The 16,296-nt window shown below is 42.4% G+C and overlaps 1 protein-coding gene and 1 long non-coding RNA gene across 2 annotated transcripts in view; both read right to left on the minus strand.

The window, feature by feature from the left end:
- LOC135196528 (replication protein A 70 kDa DNA-binding subunit-like) overlaps positions 1-16,296 on the minus strand; it is a 251,981-nt gene that overhangs the window by 197,609 nt on the left and 38,076 nt on the right.
- The window catches only part of LOC135196913 (uncharacterized), a 47,718-nt gene that overhangs the window by 8,963 nt on the left and 22,459 nt on the right, over positions 1-16,296 (minus strand). Inside the window, exon 2 of the long non-coding RNA XR_010310512.1 lies at positions 14,480-14,642. This is a non-coding gene — a long non-coding RNA (uncharacterized LOC135196913). The remainder of the gene's footprint in view (positions 1-14,479; positions 14,643-16,296) is intronic.

Below are 16,296 nucleotides of genomic sequence, written 5' to 3' on the forward strand. Positions count from 1 at the left end.
ATGGAGGGCCTTCTTCCAATAGAAATTGCAGGCTTCATTTTCAGAAAGGCCGAAGATTTTTGCCGTAGCCGAGCTCGAAAAGAGAGAACGAGGAGAAGGAGAGCCGCCGGACTAAGAGTGTCTCAAACTCTTGTAGTAACAATGAGGGCTAAGACCTTATAATTCGAGAGTCCCTCATTTGCAGGAGGTTCGTCATCAGACAAATCGTCCAAACCTCGATCAGACGAAGGAGAAAGCTCTCGTTTGGAGGGAGAGTCCTTCCAAGACCTCCTACGATCTGAAGGAGAGGAGCTTCTATTTGGAGAAGAGTCATAATTTCCAGGAATGAGTCTCCGACTCCTGCCTCCTGGCTCTTGACTCTTGCCTCCTGACTCCTGCTCCTGCCTCCTGCCTCCTGACTCCGGACTCCTGCCTCCTGACTCCTGGCTCCTGACTCCAGACTCCAGACTCCAGACTCCAGACTCCAGACTCCAGACTCCAGACTCCAGACTCCAGACTCTGACTCCTGACTCCTGACTCCAGACTCCTGACTCCTGACTCCTGACTCCTGACTCCTGACTCCAGACTCCTGACTCCTGACGTCCTGACTCCTGACTCCTGATCCTGACTCCTGACTCCTGACTCCTGCCTCTTGACTCCTGCCTCTTGACTCCTGCCTCTTGACTCCTGACTCCTGCCTCCTGCTCTTGCCTCCTGGCTCTTGCCTCCTGGCTCCTGCCTCTTGCCTGGATGACTCCACACTCCTGGCTCTTGGCTCCTGCCTCCTGGGTGACTCCTCACTCCTGGCCGGTGCCAGACGCCTGATCGGTTCATCCACGTTCGTACAGGAAGCCTCACCTCGAGTAGGAGCATCGATCCTGGCGGCAGATACCTCCATACGTCTGGAGGATCTTTTGATAGGAAGGGAAGAGTCTTTCCTTCTAGGAGGCTCCTTTGAAAGGACTCCTACAAAAGACAAAATCTGCTCTTGCATAGCCATCATGAACCTCTTCGTAACCTCCTCTTTATCCTCTTCGGGAGGAGGGGAAGGAGGAGGGGAGGAGTCCATAGCCTCCACCTCCTGACTCCTTCTAACTCTGGTTGACAGAATGGCTCTTCTTGCCTTCTTAACTCCCGAAGGAGACTCCTCAGGGAAGTTTTCCGGGCTCGAGTCAATCGTCGGAGCCTTCCAACTCCTCTTGAGTGGTCGAGAGCGATCTGATCCCTCCAATCACGTCTCGGAGATGAAGATCCCGACGAAGAAAAACACTCACCGCAGGACGCTTTTGCAATAGCGATCCTTGGCAGTCTGGGGTGTCACAGAAACCGCCGAAGGGACACCTGATCGGTGGGGATTCTCCACAACCTCCTTTCGGTTTTCGACATTCCTTCTCCTCTGGGCATGTGAGCTTGGAAGAGGTCTAGACCTAGGAGCGTTGCGGAGCCGACCAGATGCCCCCTCCACTACACTGGGGACACTCATATCACTGTCCACTGAAAAATTGCTAGCCTTACCTTGCAGGGCAGCCATTTGTTTTCCATCAACTTGAAGGCCGCTTTTAGATCCGCAAGTTCTTTCGCTGAATCTACAGGTTCTGCAATAGGAGAAGGGGCTGCAATGGAAGGAGAAGTAGCAATACTTACCCTTGGGGGAAGATCCCAAGCTAGGAATTAGTTCATTAGATCTCGAACTACTTAAACTTCTATAAGAAGCCTTAATCACTCTTTCTCTCTCTAACTTTTTCAAATAATTAGTTAGATTCCATTCATTCTCACTCAAATTCTCACATTCCTTGCAAGTATTAGTGAAAGAACATTCATACTCCCTGCAACCCTTGCATACAGTGTGAGGGTCTACCGAAGCTTTCGGCAACCTCACCTTACAGCCTAAATTCACACAACGTCTCACAACCATTCCAGTGTCAGACATTATTAAAGAAAAATCCAAATCAAGTCCACAAAACAGTCCACCAAAGCGTATGCCAATCCAACAATCCAGATACGTCACCAAAAGTCGGTCAAGAAGATCAATTGCCGGTGAAAAAAGAAAAACCAAGCGAGAGGAACCAACAACAATGTTGATGGTCCGGGCGACAGAAGAATTCTGATTAGAAAACGGGAATGGTTCCTAGTCCTGCCACCCAGGGCAGGGCGGTAGATCACCTGACCTACCGGTAGCGTGTGCCGCAAAATTTGAAATTCTGTCGGAGACGACGGAGTCTATAGCTAAGTATATATCTGGCAGGGAAGTTGAATGTATAAAAAGTTAAAGCTAATGAGTTAATTATTTTTTCATTGTATTGCACACTAAATTTCGATGATTTTGGTACATAACAAATTGTAAAACCATCAAAGCAACACAGAAAATATTATCACAATATGATGCATGAATTCGTAACGCTCGGACATAAAAAAAAAAGCAGTTTTCAAAAATTCACCATAAATCAAAATATTGTGCTAGAGACTTCCTGTTTGTTGAAAAATGACGTTAAGTGATTGAATATTACTGGACTGTAAGTGTTGTAGCTTACAATTGCAGTTTTCGACCATTTCGGTCGAGTTAAAGTTGACCGAAGGGCAAATTTTTTCTATTTATCGTTATTTATATGAAAATTGTTCAAAACTGATAAAATCTACAACCATGGATTGTTTTTGGTTGTATTCTACATAAAATTGCGCACATTTTCATATGTAAAACTTTATGTAACGGCTAATTTAAAATGGTGCAAACATTACGACAATCGGACGAAAAAATTCATGATTTTTTTGGAATTTTTCGGAAGAGTTACCGCACTGACATAAGGAAAGTTTTTTTTTCATAAATTCACCATAAATCAAAATATTGTGCTAGAGACTTCCAATATGTTGCAAAATGAAGGTAAATGATTGAGTATTACTAGAATGTAAGAGTTTTAGCTTACAATTGCGGTTTTTGACCATTTCGGTCGAGTTAAAGTTGACCGATGGTTGAAATTTTGGCACTTATCGTTATTTATATGAAAATATTTCAAAACTGATAAAAGCTACAACCATGGGTTGTTTTTAATTGTATTCTACATGAAATTGCACACATTTTCATATATAAAACTTTTTGTAACGGCTAATTTAAAATGGTGCAAACATTATGACAATCGCACGAAAAAATTTATGATTTTCTCCAGAAGAGTTACTCAGCAGACATAAGGAAAAAGTTTTTCATAAATTCACCATAAATCAAAATATGGTGCTAGAGACTTCCAATTTGTTGCAAAATGAAGGTAAATGATTGAATATTACTAGAATATAAGCGTTTTAGCTTACAATTGTGTTTTTTGACTATTTAGGTAAAGTCAAAGTTGACCAAAGGTTGAAATTTTGGCACTTATCGTTATTTATATGAAAATATTTCTAAACTGATAAAAGCTACAACCATGAGTTGTTTTTTGTTGTATTCTACATGAAATTATGCACATTTTCATATATAATACTCTATGTAGTAGCTAATATAAAACAGTGCAAAAATTATGTCAGTGACGAAATAATTTCCGAGATGTGTCACTGATGCTTTTTAGTGCGAGAAGAAAGAAATTCGCGCTTGCGCGCCTGGGTAATGATTGTAAACAAAACAACAGCTTGATCTGTGAGCTCCAAGCATCCCCCAAGGTGCGTGATTCAAAAGTTTTTGCCTAGTAGGCCTATAACTATTTTTCCTAAAATTTGTCAAAAAACTTTTTTTCGTCGACGTACCATACGTTGGTTCGGCACCCGACATACAATTTTTGTCGACGTTTAACACGTCCAATCGGCATTAAAGGGTTAATAATGATTTTGAACTGTTTTCTGTGTATTTACATGATTTGGAACTGTTTTAGGGTGTATTTCCATTGATATTGTTGTTTTTTATCATTTTTTATGTTCATATGTATTTTTGGTATTTTTCAGTATTTTCCCGGTATTTTCCAATAAACATGATATTGTTATGATACAATAAAGTTTGTTCATACTTACCTGGCAGATATATATATATAGCTGTATTTTCTGAAGTCCGACAGAATTTTAAAAACTTCCGACACACGCAGTGGTCGGTCAGGTGGTTAGTACCCCTTCCCGCCGCTGGGAGGCGGGTATCAGGAACCATTCCCATTTTCTATTCATAATTTTTATTTCCACTGTCCCCTGAGGGGAGGTGGGTGGTACTTGATTATATATCTGCCAGGTAAGTATGAACAAACTTTATTGTATCATAACAATATCATTTTGTTCATGAAACTTACCTGTCAGATATATATATAGCTGAATCCCACCTTTGGAGGTGGGAAGGGACAGAATAGAAGGATTTTGGGAAACAAATGCATGCAGATGATTTACATCTTGGTTCCACCTGTTAGCATAGCTGACTTCGTGATTACTGTCACCCAAGTCTGCTTCTGCTTTACTAGAGTTGCCAGCGAGGTAGAGACCTATAAAGCTGGTGCACTCCAGATGATCTGTCAACGGGGCGTGACCACAATGTGACTAGACCATATTGACCATACCATGAGGGCTAAGAAGCAAAATAAATATATATATATAAATATATTATCACCACCTGACCACCTAGCCAAAGTTAAGGTGTGTTAACTAAGGCTTAAGAGTTAAGAAGTCGCCGTTGTCGGCGACTCAACAACTAAATTAAGAGCTCTTCCTAAACCATTTTCTACAGGATAGGATGAGTGGTACTTCTTGCCCCCAAGATTGTGTCTGCAGACACGTATGGCCCTAGCGAGCAGCAGATCTCATATGCCATCTTCACATCTCGTAGGGAGTGTGAAGTGAACACAGAGTTGCTTCGCTAAAACATGGTACTCAGGATGTTGCTGAGTGCCATGCTCTGTTGAAATGCTTCCGAGGCCGCGCCCTCACCTCGTGAGCATTCAGATAAAAAGATTTCAAATCTTTGTGCAAAGACAATGAAGGAGCATTTTTGAAAGAACTCCCTAACACTAAGCCAGGGTGTTCTTCGAGTATGGGCCAAAGTCTGGGTCCTTTTTTCGGAACACTGCAGATTGCCCAAATGACTTCGACTTTCTTGAGTTTTATGTAGATAAAACTTGAGAGACCCGACAGGGCACAGGACTCTCTCTGGCTCCTCCGCCCACTAACTTGTGCCATCCTTGGCTTCCAAGCTCCTGGCCCAAGGACAAAACGGGTTTCCATTCTTAGGCCACAACGGAAGGCTTAGAGAGCACACCGCCTTGTGTTCTCTAAAGCCAAAACTTGTGACGATGGCTTAAAATTTCACTAACCCTCTTTGTCGTATCTAGGGTGGTTAGAAGAAGGCCTTCCTGATCCACATGCAAGAAGTTAACAGGTAGGAGAGGTTCGAATGCTTTCACATCAAGAACTTCAGACTACGTCTAAGTTCCATATTGAAAGCTTCGATCTGGACATGCACAGTCAGTACGTCTGTACTAAAGTCAGGTGACCGACCAGTTGACCAGTCAGACGAATCAAGGACAGCAAGGCTGTACCCTGAAGACCATAAGGCACTATTCTTCGCTGAAGGATGAGTGTCTGGACTGCCTGGCGATTCAATCTAAGCAAACCTTGGGGGTGGTGTATCAACGCAACCCAACGTCGTCAGAGAATCAACTCCTGACTCGAGCTTCTGGTGCCAGGAGAAAGGAGCGAGGAGCAAAAAGGCGATTCAGTCCCAGAGGACGAATGCCTGACAGTCCAACCTGGTCTCATGTTACACGATCATCGGGGGTGTATAAACGCAACCGACTTCGTCAACAAGAAACTCAGGGCTACTATTTGTCGCCTGATCTCGCACGAGTGTCTGACTCCGAGAAAACAGGTGAGACAAAAAAGTAGATGGTGAGCGAGTTTCGAGATTCCACAGAACTCAAACATCGTGAAGGGCTTTGTTGTTTGACAGACGCAAATCTCTGAGCCCAAAGGCCGTCAACAACATATTTGCGTATCTTTAATAGTTGTGACTGCCAGCTTATCCCCATTTCTTCAGACGGAAATGGAAGACGGTAATCTTATTCCTGTCAACATCTCGATAGTCTGAACGTAGTCAGACTCAGAGCGGAGAGGTTATAGGTACCTTTCGAGTTAGAGTAGACCGACTCTCTCGGAAAAGGTCCTTGGAAAGTGAACTAGGAAGAATGTGACCTCTGTGAATCCAGGATCCTGAGGCCACATATGGGGCGTCAGCGTCATTGTCGCTCCCTGTGACGTCATAAATCCTCTATTACATTTCCTAAGCGATTGAAAAAGGGGCGGGGAAAAGAGACTAAACATCCATCCCCGTTCAATATCATAGGATGGCGTTTAATGGTACCGATCCCGGATCGAGAATAAGGGAGCAGAGAAGAAGAAACCTCTTCGTCCTCACATATCGAAGAGAAGAATGAAAGGGCGTCCCTAAAGTCTACACAACTCTCAACTTACTTCTAAAGAAAGATTTCCACTCGGAAGTGAATAGTTGCTGCCGTCGATCGAGCGATTCGTACGGACTTTTGCAATCCTGTAACGAACCTGTAGAGGATCGTTACATTCTAACGCCTGTTGTTATAATAGGCTCTTTCTCGTAAACTCGAACAAGGACCGAGAGAAGATACTTCTTAAGATATGAGAGAGCTGTGGAATATCAGAGTTGATCTGGACCCACTGGTTCCCAAAAACTAGTTTACGAGGACTGGAGGGACTACCGAATCGCTTTTACTTCTTCCAGATTAAGATCCAGGACATCTGAAACCCTATCCAGATGTCCGGCACCTTCTTTCTATCACCTCAGGTGAAAGACGCACTGAGAGATGTTCAGAATCATTCCTAGATCTTGAATAATATTGTTTTCAGTTTCCCGGTAGGAAAAAACTGTGGTCTGAATTGCAGTCTATTCGGGGAAACAAACTTCTTCAGGAAGGAAATGGTCCCCCCCCAGCAAGCTCATCCATTCCCTCCCCGAGTATGCTTACTTCCCTAATAAGGCTGCGCTTTGCCTAAGCAGGAGAGCATATAAAAGTGCAATGTTGCGGTAGACTCGTAGTTCCATACCGTGCGGTAACGAGCACCGAAAGGATTAAGAGATAACTCTGTTGAACATAGTAAGGCAAAACGAATGCAACGTTTATTCATTCACGTAAGAAATCCCCTCAATCTTAGGCTAAAGTCCGTGATTGTAGGACAGAGATACAGTTAGTCAGTCAATCCCGCAGGAGAGACGTAACCGTCAGCACAGAGATACGGTTAGTCAGTCAATCCGCAGGAGAGAGAGACGTAACCCTACGCGCATGACAGCGCACGATCTGTTACTGGCTCGGTTGGACTGGGAGGCAGACACAGCGTGACAGCAGCAGCCAGCAGCTTACGAACGTCGTCTCTTAACTTTATGTCTGGGTTGCCAGCTACCCTATTCTACGAAGAAATAGGTCCGTTATTTTTTGAGCAGAAAGACTCTCAAGCTGGTATATTTAAGCGAAACAGAAAACGCTAAAAATATAGATGCGTTTGTGTCGTCAGAACACTACCATACAACGGTAAAAGATAAATCGGAACTCCTGGAAGGCTGCAGGGAGAAACGATTAAGTGTCCTTAAAATAGACAATAGACCTCTCGGTTGCCATCCGAAGAGGTAACTACAGCAAGCGTATATGACTTGACCAACCAGAAGTAAAATAACGCAAGGCAAAATATGAAATTATATCACAATAAAGTTTGTTCATACTTCCCTGGCAGACTATATATAGCTGAATTCGGAAATACAGCTACATACATATCTGACAGGCAAGTTTCATGAACAAAACTTAAGAGAATCGAAGCAGTCAGCTCAAGATTCTTATGTTATTGGACATAAGCGTTCATTGACGTAGTCTACAAGTCTATTTCTTGTACGAGTCTGCGAATGACGAATGAGAGCTCTTCCGAATCTTGTCAATAAGAGCTTATTCGCTTACGCAATATCAAGTTAATGAGATGTTTGTCAATGAGAACTAACCCATTTACGGGACAAAGAGATATTTTGTCAATGAGGAGATACCCACTTACTTGACAAAACGATAGTATATTGTCAATGGGAGAAAGTCACCTGAAATTGACAAAACGTAATCCAGGAAGTCGAGCATTTTTATTTTTCCGATTCCCGTCTCAAACGAGGAAGGGGCAAGAATCCTGTTAAGAGACAGGGCTTACGGCAGGTAGAACGACGATGTTCAATTCGGCAGCGTAGTCCCGACTAGAAACTAACAAAATCTATCATCTGAAAAACCCTTTCAGATGGGCTAAAAAGCTTGCAAAATTATCCTGGGAAGAGGAAGAAACTCTCCAACCAGCTTCCTCTCCCGTATCACAACTAATGCCTGCTAAAGCTTAAAATTTATTGGGCAGTATGGCAAAGGAAGTCCTGTCTTGCGCTTTCCTGAAGAGCCGTCCTTTTGATGAGTGCCTTTGCAAGAATCCTACTGAACGTTGCCGAGAGTCCTGACGTGCAGGACATCGAGCCTTTATAACCCGTAACTGCCTTATCGCAAAGTCTTGACTGCGGTAGTGGCAACTTAAATTTATTGGCAGAATGGCAAAGCTTGCGGTAGAGCAAACGAGATCTTCCCTTGAGCTTTCCTTAACTCCATCCACCTATGCAAAAAGCAATATTAATTGACAGAGACCTCTTGAATTCACGAAACCCGATGTCTTGCTGGGTTTCGAAGAAGAAGTTGTCTGTTCACTTTAAGCTTCCTCCGAAGCACTGCCTACTTCACATTCTTTGCAGGTGAGGTAGAAGGTATCACCGAAGGTAGAGGTAAAAATTCTTTAGGCCCAATTCTGAAACAAGAGCTTGAAGAGTTCAACAGAAACGTTCAGCCAGGCGACACACCTGGCGTGCGCTGGTGCACGCTCGGCGTCCACTGGCGCGCGCGCCTGGCTTGGGCGCCCGCTCTCAAAAGCTTCCTGCTACTATGACTTCTTTTACGTATTTCTCGGTGGAAAGACGGACACGAGTTCAGGCGACGTTCGCCTTCTTACTTCTCACTGAAACGCATAACGAGAGAGAGAGAGGACGTGAAGCGTCCTCTTCTATAAAGCTTCTATTTAGAGGGCGCGAGTCCTTCCGAAAGCTCCAACCCCTGCACGGGAGGACGCTTCGGCGGACGAGAAGCAATCTTTCAGGATTCGTGCACCCGCACGCACTTTGGCAGTCTGGGGATTTTCATCAAGAAACTGCCGAAAGCACGCCAGATCGGTGGGGGTTCCTTGTAACCCTCCTTAGCTTTCGACATGCTCCCTCCCCGGGTCCTGGGAGTCAAGCAGAGGTCCCGGCCTAGAGGCGAAACGAGGCCGATCTGACGCACCCTCCACTACACAAGGGGTATCACTGCACTTCTGCACTTCACTTTTACTCTCTAAAGCAAGCACTTTCGATTCTAAGTTACGAATCGAAAGAGTATCAGAGAAATGGCAATTCCTCTACAGACACTGCTTAGGGCCCAAAGGCAACAATGCAGGGTTAGGAGTAACAATTACAGAAGTATCACTTCACAGCAATGAAGGAGAGCGAGCACCTCTCGTAGACATATTCATAGCCCGTAGGCCATACTACAGGGTTAGGCAAAATAAAGTCTACAGGAAGGTTAGCAGGTTCACTACCCTGACTTTTGTTACTGATTAATTGCGTACATAACGAATCATAAAACGTCTTCCTTACGGATTAGATTTCATGTTTACTGATTAATTGCGTACATACGTATCATACGTCTTCCTTACGGAATAGACAAAGTCTCACACTCCTTACATGACAAATCTCAACAAAGAAGCAAGACCCTACCCCTCGTACATACCAAGTGCGGATCTACCGAAGCTTTCGGTAGCCACACCCTATCTTTTGCCAGACAATAAACCCCATCTGAAACTAGCCTAACTAGATTCTGATATTTTATGCAAAAATGAATCAAATTCAAATCAATTTAAGATAGCGTATGCCTAGCCACAAATCCCACAAATCCAAGTAAATAAATCAAAAGACAATTAGGATACTTAGCGGCAATGATGTTTCCAAAATCCTAAGACGGAGGTACTGAAAACAGGTGTTTTCAGCACCGGCGACAGAAAAATTATGTATAGAAAATGGGAATGGTTCCTGATACCCGCCTTCCAGCGGCGGGAATGGGTACTAACCACCTGACCGACCACTGCGCTGTGTCGGAAGTTTTTAAAATTCTGTCGGACTTCAGAAAATACAGCTATATATATATCTGACAGGTAAGTTTCATGAACAAAATGGACATTAATAATGATTTTGAAATGTTTTCTGTGTATTTACATGATTTGGGTGTGTTTCCATTGATATTGTAATTGTTTTTTTATCATTTTTTATGTTCGTCTGTCTTTTTGGTATTATTTCGGTATTTTCCTAAATACTTACAAATCTGACACTTACACACAAAAAACTATGATCTTTAGCTTTAAAGTGCAACAAACTCCATGTTAATACCTATTATAGTTACTGAGCTACAAGACTAACTTTAACTTGCAATTACTCCTTTTTTTTTTAAATCGGCACTGAACACCTTCTGGTTCTCGGCGCCTCATGTGTGATGTATGCTATTTGAAAAAAAAGATTCTTAAAAATGCAATAAAAAATACCATAAAATGATATATTAAATCTTGGTAAAAACTTTTTTTTTTTTGAGAGAAAAAAGAAAAATAAATTTGCCATATTCAAATTGCTTTTTAGATTATTAAAATCCATTCTTATATATGGGAGTTTGGGGAATTTGAATGTAGAAAAATGTATGTTTTGAGAAAAATGCAGCTAAAGTTTTGCTAACCCTTTATTTTGCTTTTAGAAGCATATAAATTTTCTTGTAAAAGTGCCAGGTTTTAGGACGCTAATGAGCCCTTCCTCATATCCTCCTTTTGATGTCCTTTGCTTCTTTGGCTTTCTTGAATGCATAGCAGACATTCGTTTCCTGGTCTTCTCTTTCTCTGAAGGATCCTGATAAAACAAACATCACTTGCTACGTCAGGGACAGCAATTACATCTTGAAAATGCTCATTCTCTTCCTCCTCCCCTCCTCTCATCATCAGATAACTTCAAAACAAAGTCGTCATCATCATCATCTTGATATATTTGTACAAGGGAATAATAGATTTCACTAAGAGCTTCGTAATAGGAAGTACTTGGCATCTCCTCTGTACAGAAAAGTTTTGATATTGGGAGAGCTTGCTTCCCTTCGCTTACTAAACTTCTTTTTTGGCATGTTGGTAATATATATAATACATAATTGATGTCCAAAAGTCCGAGGAAGTGTTGCAATCGATTGAAAATAAATACATAATTACATAAAACAAATATAAAAATTCTCTCTCAGGACAACTGGCTCGCATTACTCAGTCATGGAAAGAGTTGCTGTCTCTATCAGGAAAACATATTTTATGGCATATGAAACAAAATGCAATGAAAAGAAATAAAATACTTGAAGACTGAATGCAAACAGAAATAGTAAAACCACCCCTAACCAGACCTTTAATTCTCTACTTGGGTGTGGTCTTTAAACCATTTAAAAGGCTTCATATCGATATTATCTTACGGGTAGCAATGGCCCGGACCCAGATTTATGGAAATATGGCGATAACTCATTTTCACAAATTTGAGCTAATATCACCAAAATGACAGGCCGCTGATAGCCTTAAGTCTGGCGAACAAATCGGTTCAAGGGAGAGAGGTCTATGACTAGTTTCCAACCTCCTCCCTCCCCCCAGCTTTCTCTATGAGACAGTTGTAAGAAAACTGGGGACCGATCCAACACAACTTCCACAGCGCCTTTCTTCAGCATGGCTTGCACTTCTTGAGTGTGAGATCCTGCAGTGAACCAGGAACGAAAGTCAGGAGACGGACCGGGATGATGGTGAGGGGTGGCAGAGACTCGATGGGGAATTTGCATCCTGGGGGAAAGGACCCTCAAGTCCTTCCAGAGTGCGATCCTCCCAATCTACTCTCCCTACAGGAGGGAGAACCTCACCAGACACCTGATTCTTCCTGCACCATACGAGTGTACAACCAGACTGGGCCAAGAACCAAGCCAGGAATGTGGGGCCTCCTGTCCGACTCATGCAACCTGGTAAAACCTCAGGAGGTTGAGGGGACATATGATGAGGATCGGGCTCTCACCTGTCCTGCCAGCAGAACCAACAAGAGGTGAGCCGTATGCAGTCACCACCAACCCACGATGAAAATGGCGATAAGGGTCTAGGAGAATGCTTTTGCCTCAGCAAAGCATTGTCCCGAGGAGACTAGATAGGTTCACACGAGCCAGGCCAAGTATAGGCAGTCCCCAGGTTAGGACGGGGGTTCCATTCATGAGACGCGTTGTAACCCGAAAATCGTCATAAGCCATAACATCATCAAAAATCCTAAGAAAACCTTACTTTTAATGCTTTTGGTGCATTGAAAACTATGTAAACTGCAATCTTGTTGCATTTTTCATTAAAAAAAAACCTTCAAATATTGATTATTTTGCATTTTTGGAGTCATATTTCTTCTGCCAGATCAGTGTTGTAGGCGTCGTAACCCTGGAAATAATTTCTGATGAATATAATTAAAAGCGCCTTAACCTCGGAACGTCGTAAACCGGACCCGTCGTAACCCGGGGACTGCCTGTACTCAACTCAACCTGGTTAAGCCAAGCCAACTGATTGTGCAAACGTGATGGGGGGCTGGGTGGAGTTGAGCGAGCGGCTAGCTGGCTAGAATTTGCACTCTCCTAACGATGTGCCCAGTGTTCCTTGTTGCTGAAGACTAACAAAAAAAGTCTGAGTAGGGGGACCTCCTCTTTGCTTCTCCAGGTGTTCAGTTGGAGACCAAGACACCTGCATCCCAACTTTCTCATGCCTCGTGCCCTCACTGGTGTGGAGAGTTGTCTTTTTGCCACCGGTTCGGGATGTTTCAGGCTCAGTAGAATCTTCAACATTCGGAGTGTCTTTGTCAGACTTGGCACCCGACATAGCACCAGTCTTCGAAGCTGACTTCTTAGATCTGGTGCCAAGGGTGTGGACCGAGTTCATGCGCCCTTGGCTCCCGAAGTGCCAGAGCTAAAGAGAACCCTCTGCTTCCCCTGCGAGGAGAGGCAAGCTTTTTCTTCCTCAACGAGAAGCCTTGGAAGAAGGGGAAAAGGCAGAAGACAACGACGATGATGACACCTTGTGGGACGTCCTCTTCATCACCTTCTTCAGGATGGTGGTCAGGCCTTCCATCCAGGCAGGAACAGCAAAAGCAGCAGGCATTACAGGAATAACTGTGGGCAAAAGGAGAATGCAGAAGCAGCTCAGGCAACAGGCGCAGCAGCAACAGCAGGAACAGAATGGGACTCCACTACTACGGTGGTAATGGCAGCAGTAGAGACAACACCTGATGCTACTACTCCACAAAGGGAGTAGTAGCATCGGGTGGTGACAAAATACCATAGTCAGTACCTTTGCAAAAGCCGAGGCAGTCACAATGTTGGTAGTCAGGGTCTCCAATATGTGTTACCAAAGGTGTAATAAGGTGCCCCTCCACCAGGTCTGAAGAATCATGAGTTGGTGCTAATGGAGGGAGACGCCTGTCGCTCCGATGGAGGTTCTTCCCCTATGGCATGACATGAGTCCCCCAAGCAGAGGACGCTCGGATCGCCCGGCCCCCCCTTGTCTGGCGAATCAAACAAAGAAGAGGCCTCTCTCGAAGAAAGAGAGCTAGAAGGGGAAACTTGCTGGGAGAGAGAGATGAAGATGAAGGGTCGGTTACAAAGGGAATGCCTTAGCGCCCTTCCTCTGATATGATTCCCCCCCTGCAAACTTCACCCACTACACAGGCAACCAGAAATGACACTCGTCATAAGGAAGTTCAGGATTACAACCACGTCCCCTACAGAAGGTGCATGTTGAAAGCAAAAACACAAATATTCCAGCACACAAAAACAGAAAAGATCTCACCAGGAAAAAACTGCTAGCAACTTTTGGTCAAAGAGCAGAGTACACACGTTCACATTAGACAACGATCAAAAGCAAATTGGAATGCTTACGTCGGGCGGAATGGGGCTCCCACCAACAGAAAGGTAGTTAAACTAATTACCCATCTTATTTAACAGTCTCCGTTTTTCAGCTTTCGCCATAAGTACTTCCTAATGTAAAGAGAGGACCAAGGGTTTGCATATCGTGAAGGAACAAACGTCAATTAAGGTGCCTTTAGCAAAATGTAAAACTGTGGGAATAAATGGATTGAAAAATGCAATTAGTTCAAATACCACAAGACAGCATATGAATTTCATGCAATCTCACTATCAAAATTGATTTCCGTAATTATTTAATGAACATATGAACCCAAGTGTTAATATATTCGCCAGAAAATAAAAAGGCACAGAACTTACACATCTACAAGATTGCGATAAGTTTCTGAAGACGTTTCATTTTTTATATGTTTTACACTCCTGGTTATTCCCAGTCTTGTGATTACATATTCTCAAAATTCTTAAAACCAACTAATAAATCTTTTGCTTACCTCTATCATATCATAAAACTTGTCCAACTGTTCATTGAAAGCAGTGGCTCTTATTTCTCCAGATTCATCAAGAAGATCCATACTGAAGAGTTTGCCTTCACCTCTTGAGTTAGACCATGTTCTAATTCCTGACTTGTTAGTAACTCGAGCACAAATAGTCCACCTGGCAGAAAGAACATCACCTTAAATAATTATTAATTTGTAATAAATACAAACCTATACTTCCTGCTGATAAGCGGACAAAATTACTTAATGCACTTCCTGACATCGAAGATGCAAAATATTTTCCAAAAAAGTCTCAAAAACTTACTATAAATCCTGGAGCCCAAGTTTAATCTTTACATCAGCCCATCCTAACCTAAGAGGAAGGTTCTGCCTGCTAGAAATTTATCAAAATACCTGTATGCGACCACTGAATGAAGTGCACATTTTTTAGTTACTATAGTAGATAAAGTTATCATAAAAAGGAGGATTATGGTGGAAGACAAGCATTAACTATGTTGAATAGGCAATATTACTGGTATTTTTGCTCTTCTCAAACAACCCTGACTTTAATGGACATTATTAGGCTGAGAAAAGTAAACCTGTGGTATGTTAACAGGGGTTACCAATAAATCTTAATAGAGCAAGACTAGGACAATCAAAACAGAAATTTAGTAATACAGTAGTACCTCAGACTCCGAACTTAATTTGTTCCAGAGGGCTGTTCGAAGTACAATTTGTTCGAAATATGAAACAAATCTCCGCATTAGAAATAAAGGAAATCAGGATAATTCATTCCAGCCAACCCAAAAATTCCCTCCTTTCCACATTTTTTTTCTATTATTAATGTGTTCAAAAGTTAAATTAAGAGTGCAAAGTAATGAAAAGTACGTTATATGAAGTAAAATTTTTGAAATTTTATTTTTTTTGTGTACGATTTACGAACTGTTTGGTGAAAATGGTGCCCGGCTGGTGGGAGATGGAGGGAGGAGAGATGGGAACCTTTTGAGGAAACTGAATTGGTTGCAGTATGCAAAGGTTGATAACAAAATCAATTTTATTCACATATTAGTTAAAAGGATAATCAAAGGAATCCATATATATATATATTATATGTGTGTGTGTGTGTGTGTGTGAGAGAGAGAGAGAGAGAGAGAGAGAGAGAGAGAGAGAGAGAGAGAGAATGATAACTAACAATCATTCATTCTTATTCTCAAAAATATAAATGCTCCATCCCTCTATCTGAAGTTAGCTGTGCATCACAGCAACGACATGATTTGTTAACCCTCTACACCGATTGGACGTATTAAACGTCGAGTCAAAATGTCTCTCGTATGCCTATTGTATGTATCATACATCGACTCAAAAAAATGTTTTTTTTAAATTCGCGGAAAAATATTATAGAGCCTACAGCCAAAAAGTTTTGAATCATACACCTTGGGGGATCCTGGGAGTTCACGGATCAAGGTGTTGTTTTGTTTACAATCGCTACGCATGAGCGCGCAAGCGCGAATTTCTTTCTTATCGCACTAAAAATTATCACACATATCTCAAAAATTATTTTGTCACTTTGACATAATTTTTGCACCATTTTAAATTATCCGATACAAGTAGTATTATATATGAAAATGTGCGCAATTTCATGTTGAATACAACAAAAAAATACTCATGATTGTAGCTTTTATCAGTTATGAAATATTTTCATATAAAATAACGATAAGTGCCAAAAATTTCAACCTTCGGTCAACTTTGACTCTACCGAAATGGTCGAGAAATGCAATTGTAAGCTAAAACTCTTATATTCTAGTAATATTCAATCATTTGCCTTCATTTTG

Source organism: Macrobrachium nipponense, chromosome 18 (assembly GCF_015104395.2).
Source record: "Macrobrachium nipponense isolate FS-2020 chromosome 18, ASM1510439v2, whole genome shotgun sequence".
NCBI classification, from domain to species: domain Eukaryota; kingdom Metazoa; phylum Arthropoda; class Malacostraca; order Decapoda; family Palaemonidae; genus Macrobrachium; species Macrobrachium nipponense.